The sequence below is a fragment of the Musca vetustissima genome, unplaced genomic scaffold, assembly GCF_032173495.1.
Source record: "Musca vetustissima isolate MV318-11 ecotype Yass unplaced genomic scaffold, APGP_CSIRO_Mvet_v1 utg97807, whole genome shotgun sequence".
Classification (NCBI taxonomy): Eukaryota; Metazoa; Arthropoda; class Insecta; order Diptera; family Muscidae; genus Musca; species Musca vetustissima.
In genome coordinates this window covers 52,184-58,602 of record NW_026885445.1, presented here as the reverse complement: position 1 = coordinate 58,602, position 6,419 = coordinate 52,184, and the positions used below count along the sequence as shown (strand labels likewise).

At 30.7% G+C, this 6,419-nt stretch overlaps 1 long non-coding RNA gene across 1 annotated transcript; it reads right to left on the bottom strand.

Annotated features, from left to right (window-relative positions):
- Positions 1 to 4,247: 4,247 nt before the first annotated feature.
- Positions 4,248 to 5,210, bottom strand: LOC133332717 (uncharacterized). Its single transcript, XR_009754429.1, has 3 exons — positions 4,996 to 5,210; positions 4,734 to 4,894; positions 4,248 to 4,533 (listed from the first exon to the last, which is right to left on the bottom strand). It is a non-coding gene; the product is annotated as an uncharacterized LOC133332717 (long non-coding RNA).
- Between the last annotated feature and the right edge of the window lie 1,209 nt (positions 5,211 to 6,419).

Genomic DNA, 6,419 nt, shown 5'->3' with positions numbered 1-6,419 from the left:
GGCATTATGTGCTGTGAGACTACTATAGGAAGGTCTGGTGACTGATGTCAATGATTCGGGTGAAGAAAAGTTCTGTGGGCCCGTTGGCGCTGATGTCCTTATTGACATGAGTGGTTGTACACCTGTATCAACAATGGTTATATTTGCACCTTGTGCAGAAGATTGTGATACATCCATGTTGTTGTTATTGTTAGGTTGGTTAGGAATAACATTGGTCTGTGTAGGTATGGTACTGATATATGTAAGAGAAGTATTGCTAGGTATAGGATCACTACCTGGAGGATGAAACAAATTATTCCGAATTGCAGTGTCAGATGTGCTAGCCGTTTGAAAATCTGAGGTGTTTCCCGTAGGATTAGCTTTTCCTGCAATTCTGCTCGAAGATCTTGTCGGGATGATATTTGTATTTTTGTTAGCCATTATAAACGAGTCAAAAAATATGTGTAAAAATATCGTGAGAATTCAGAGTTATTGATAGATTAATGATTATGTATTGAATATATATGGAAATTTAATTATCTTTTTATAATTTAATAAAGTAATTAATTTATAATTATTATCTAATTCGATTTGTTTTATATAATTTGTAAATTATTTAATTTCAAATAAATTATTAAATAAATATTAACTGTTGATTTCTTTTTTTAATAATGTTTATATTGTGATAAAATTTTGTTTTAATATAATTTTTGTATGTATTTTTATTGTGTTATTATTATATTTATTATTTCAAATTTCTTTTCTATATTATATATATATTTATTTGTTCTTGATATTTATTTAAAATTTTGGTTGAAAAATAATTTTAAGTATATTTTTGAATTGTTTATAAATGGTTTTGAACTGAATTTAGGTCATCATATAGCGGTATCTTATATAATTTTTATGATTTTTTTTTTTTTTTTTTTTTGGAAATCTAAACAATTATTTTTTAATTTTTCTATCATATTAGTGTTTTCTAATTTATATTAGAAAAATAAATAATAAGAAATAAAATTGCTTTAATATATTAGTTATGTCTATTTTTAAATAGACAAAAAATGAAGTATTTATTTTGAACTAAATTATGCTGTTTTAATTGTGCAGAATTTATTTAAAGGCAGTAATTAGATTGAAACCTTGAAAAATAAAAAAAAATTTGGGTGGATTGCACCTTTTGATATACGTGAGTATTATTTTAGAAAAGTAACAAATATATACTTGGCTATATAGCCTTGAAATATGATTTCATTTCTATTGTAATATAACTTATATCAATTGGTAACTCTAAATTTTACTATACCTGTATATCTGTACGACGCAGTATGGATCTTTAAAATCCTTCTGGGATACTGATCTACAAAGTTTAGCTTATGAAGAGTTTGGGTTATGAAAAATCTTTATTTTTTTTTTGGGTGGCTCGGAAGTTGGGCGCCATAAATGTAACAGTCAATCGTGCAGCTGTGGTACAAGATGGTCTGGCTGCGGCTTAGCTCGCCGGATGGGTAGGTTCAATTTCTGCATCGACCGTATACATAAACTTTCTGTACCTGTAAGGATTTTCGTAACGTATTTTTTTCTAATTTGAAATATGAAAAATGGAATAACAATAAGGAGTAAAACGGTGCAATCTAAAAACATACCTTCTTGCCATTTAGCTCACAATAAATACCATGTAGACTTCCTACTTTAGAGGTTGAGATGTTTCTACCTCATTTGGCTACCCTCCCCTTATGACTTTGCAGTCATCCTTGGTATTTCTAGTGCCAAATTTATAATTAAGAAATACCCCATTGATGCAAACTCAACTATATGATGCCTATTCAGCCCATTGTTACTATTCACTTAATCCATTTTTTTTTAATTAAATATACTAAATTTTCAAGAATTATATTTTAAACATTTTTATAATAATCGAGTGCAAATTTTAAATTAATATATATATACATTGTATAATAGTATTGGTTTAATATTATGTTATTATATTAGTTTTTATCTTTCGATTTATAGGTACAACATTTTTAATTCAATTTCTGTATTTAATTCTTAATTTGTTGTTTATGAAAATCGCATTAACAAATATAGAAAGTACTGATTGAATTATTGTCAATACAATACAAGTCTATTTTTATGTATATATATATATATATATATATGTTTAACTTTTTTAATACTTTTGCGTGAGCGATTTAAGTGTTATAAATTAGGACTGTCATATTGCTGTTGGTTTTGTACTCACTCTACATTCGTAACATGTGGACAGTAGTCAACATTTTTGTAGCTTTTCCTTATGTCAACTGGGGTTTTAACAGAAAGCTCATATAGGAAGCTGTGGTGTCACCATCTATTGTCTGGCAGCAGACAATAATTTTTAGGATGAAATGGTGTTCACCTTATGGAATATTGTGGTCAACCTTTAAATATGGTTTAAACGATGGAAACCACAATATTCCGAGGTGATAAATTGGTAATTAATAACAAAGATTTGCCGATAAAAGTTCTTTCTATTACTTTCGTATTAACCTATTTCTCATCAACACTAAGTATGAATTATATTACTTCTGAATTTGACTTTCTTATTGGATATGACTGCAACTGTATACGTCTTGACTTTACCACAGATGGAAGGAAAAAGAGGCCGATAAAACGTGTTTCAAGTGCAGGGTGACCTTCTAGGCTCAGGATACACATATGATTGTCACATCAATTGCAACTGTGGTGGAACCTACTGATTTTTTTATTAGGGACCTAATGTTGTACTTCATAAAAATCAGTTTTTTGAAGAAATCAAGTTTAAAATTATATTATTTTCTTTGTTTTTTTTTCATTGTTAATTAATTTCAATGTTTTAATTCGTGTTCCTATGCACAAGTAAAAGTAGAAGATTTTAAAAACGCTGAAATCAAAATTAATTTCGATTAAAAGAAAATTCAAAATATTACTGATTTTCAGGTAATATATCTCAACGTAAACGCATTATAAATTGCCAACTAGATCCTAACGGTGTTGAGTCAATTATGTCATTTATTTGACGAATATCCAATATAATTTATATGACACATTTTTCTAAAACTAGTTTAAGATCAATGGTGCGGTTACATTCATATATTGATTAATAGACATATTACGAACTCGGAACGTTTTTCATTTTGATGACAATGCTTGAAATGTTGTTAACCAACACTGTCTAATCGACAGACATCTGTTTTACTTCATTCCAACTTTTATGATGTAGAAGAATTTTGTGCCGCCAAATAAAAAGAAATAAATAATATATGTGGCTGTCACACACAATAGGCTTCCATGGTTTAGCTGATGAAAACACTAACATTTTCCAATATGCGGATGATTTTATTTTCCTTGCGGCAAGCCATGACTTTGATAGTGCCAACAATATTATACAAATCAAAACCAATAACATGGTATCCTTATTAAAAAAAACTAAATCTCGACGTCAATGTTGAGAAAACTTCAGTAATGTACGTGACTAAAGTCGGAAAAATCCCAACATTTACTAAATGGAGTCCAAGTAAATGTTGTTAAGTCCATTACATTTTTAGGGAGACATATTAAAAACAGTCTATCACTCAAGGAGCACTACGAAGAGGTGATGATATCCTGCAGAAATACTGTTAATGTCATGTCAATGGTCACAGGTCCAAAAAGTGGAATTCATCCCGCAAAAGCTATAAACCTGTCAAAATCACTTATCTTCTCAAAGACCGAATATGCAATCTCATCGATGGCTCACAGACCAACGTATATAAACAAGAAGCTAACAAGCTTTCAAAATCAGTTGTTAAGAAAAAATTTGGGACTGGTGCCTTCCACTCCAAATCATGTGGTATACGCTCTAGCTGGTATGCTACCAACAGATTTAAGAGCTCAACATTTGGCAGCTAAAGAATACTTCACCTCAAATATCTCAAGAAAAACTAGTCTTGGATATGTTTATACAAAGTTTCGCACAATTTTTGAAAATCTCAAAATTGGTTACAATCAACATCCGACCAACAAGGTAGATTTCATGCTAGAAATATTTAATACTACCAAAAACAATGCACCAACGGAATACTTCAAAGCTCACTACTACGAATTAATTAACGACTTCAGATCCGAAGGCGTTTCTATTTGGGCGACGGATGCTGCCGTTTTTAACAACAACACAGGTTGCGCTGTCTGCAATATATCTGCAAATCAAAATTTTGTTTTCAAAATTAACTTTCTTCTCTTACTGGTGAACTATGTGCAATTGAAAAGGCAATCGATTTGATGATCGAAGACGGTGTCGGCACAGCTGCTTTATTTACAGACAGCAAAAATGCTTGTCTTCTGCTTAAAAACAACACATCTCACAATTTCACTGTGTACAATATTTTAAACAAAATTGTTAATTCGCATTTAAATAAAATCTCGTTTGTTTGGACACCTTCCCATGTCGGTATACCAATCAATGAAACAGCCGATTATTTTGCGAAGCATGCTGCAAATGTTGGTTCACCAATCAACTTCTGTCTGTCGGTCACAGATGCGTCGAAACGCATTGAGTCACTCCTGTGGAATGAGTTTATAGAAAATTACAAGGACATCTCACGGACTAAAGGAACTTACTTTTTTGTATTCTCTGTTTTCATAACGACTTAACATTAATGGTGCGCATTCATTGTACAGGTAAAAAATGTTTACGAAATAGTGAGAAATAATGTATTTTATTTTTTTTCTATAAAATACAAGTAATAAAAACTCTAGAAAACGTAACGGAATTCTTCCCGGCGCCTGTTAAACAGCCCTGGTTCTTTTCATCAAAAATGAAACCTGAAAACATAAAGATTGTTAATCGATTGCTCACTGGTCATACTTACACCAAAAAATACTTCCACAGAATTGGAATTGCTGACTCAAATCTTTGTGAAACCTGCAACGAAATTGATGATGAAAAACACATTATTTTTTTCTGCAAAAAGCATCAAAATAATAGGAATGATTTTGATTTGTTCAAGAAATTTAACAACTTACCGGAAATCCTGATGTCCAAAAACCAACAAAATATAGATGAATTAATCAGCTTTATTGCACTTTGCAAAATTGAAGTTTGACTTTTATTTGTAAATAATCATCATCCTTGCTTAAAGTTCTTTTTATATTTTCCTTTATTTTTGATTTTGTTTTGATTTCTTATGTATTCCATTCATATCACTACATTCTGTAAACACGCACATACTGTAAACAAAAAGAAAACGAAAATAAATGGGTACTTATACCTTTCAAGTAACCAATAACCGGTCATGGTGAATGGGCACGAAAGTGTTCTAACCACCAACATACTTGACGACGTAGAAGTAAAAAAAATATATATATTTAACTCCGAAGCGCAGCGCACATCAACTTCGAGCGTTTGTGTTATCGTTTCCTTGTGGTTGTTGTATTTTCGATAACATATAACGCGACGGATGGCTCAACGCGAGCATTCTGCTTAGCCCTTTAAATACATTTTAACATTTTGCGTGCGTTTTAACATTTTGCGTTCGAACAACGTAGTTCGCTCTCAGAATTACTTACATGAATTAACCCATTCATACAACACTATTCTTAATTCGTGTTATCAGAATTTTCTTTTTCAAATTTGTTGTTTCTCCTATTACACCGAAATCTCAACTTATTTGTTAGTATTACCTATGAATTTATATAAAAAAATTATTCTCTTTCTCCGGAATATAGTAAGAACCCATAGGTATTTACCATGGTACAATTATAAAAGGTAACAGCAAATCCCAGCTGATTTGATTCCAACGTTATACTAGTGTCAATATGAATTTGACAAATTATGTTTTTAAAAATCACCCAACAGGAAAATTGGGAACGCATACAATTTAAAATTGTTCTTTATTAAATGTGCTCCTGTATTCAATTTACTCAATCTGCCTGCTGGGAAAGTTTAAGGAAGCAAATCTTTCTTCAAGGAATAACTCGCTATTCCCAGCATTTTCATATGTGTTACACATATATATGGCAATGGCTCAATTATAGGAAAGATGTGGAATAGATAGAAATATAAATTTGATAGATTTTCATTCATGTTTTTCAATTTTTATTTTGAGGATTCGAAATTATTTCATTTTCAAAATAAAAATAATTTGATCATAATTTGTTTGTTTATTTACATTTTTCTGTCAAATGTAGTGTCAACTCATTTGACAGAAAAATGTAGAACTTACAAAAACAAATTTCCATGTGGTTGTTGTATCGTTTTTTGTACAACAACACTTGCTGTTTTTGGTTTTCTTTTTTTATCTCTAAAAACTGGAGGCAGGTCCTCCTCCAGCACCATATGAACGAGATTTTCTTATATTTTTCGTTTAGTTCGATAAATCACGTGGCAATTTAACCGAACTCTTAACACAGCGCCATTTTGTAAGAGTGATTAACTTTTTAAATGCGTC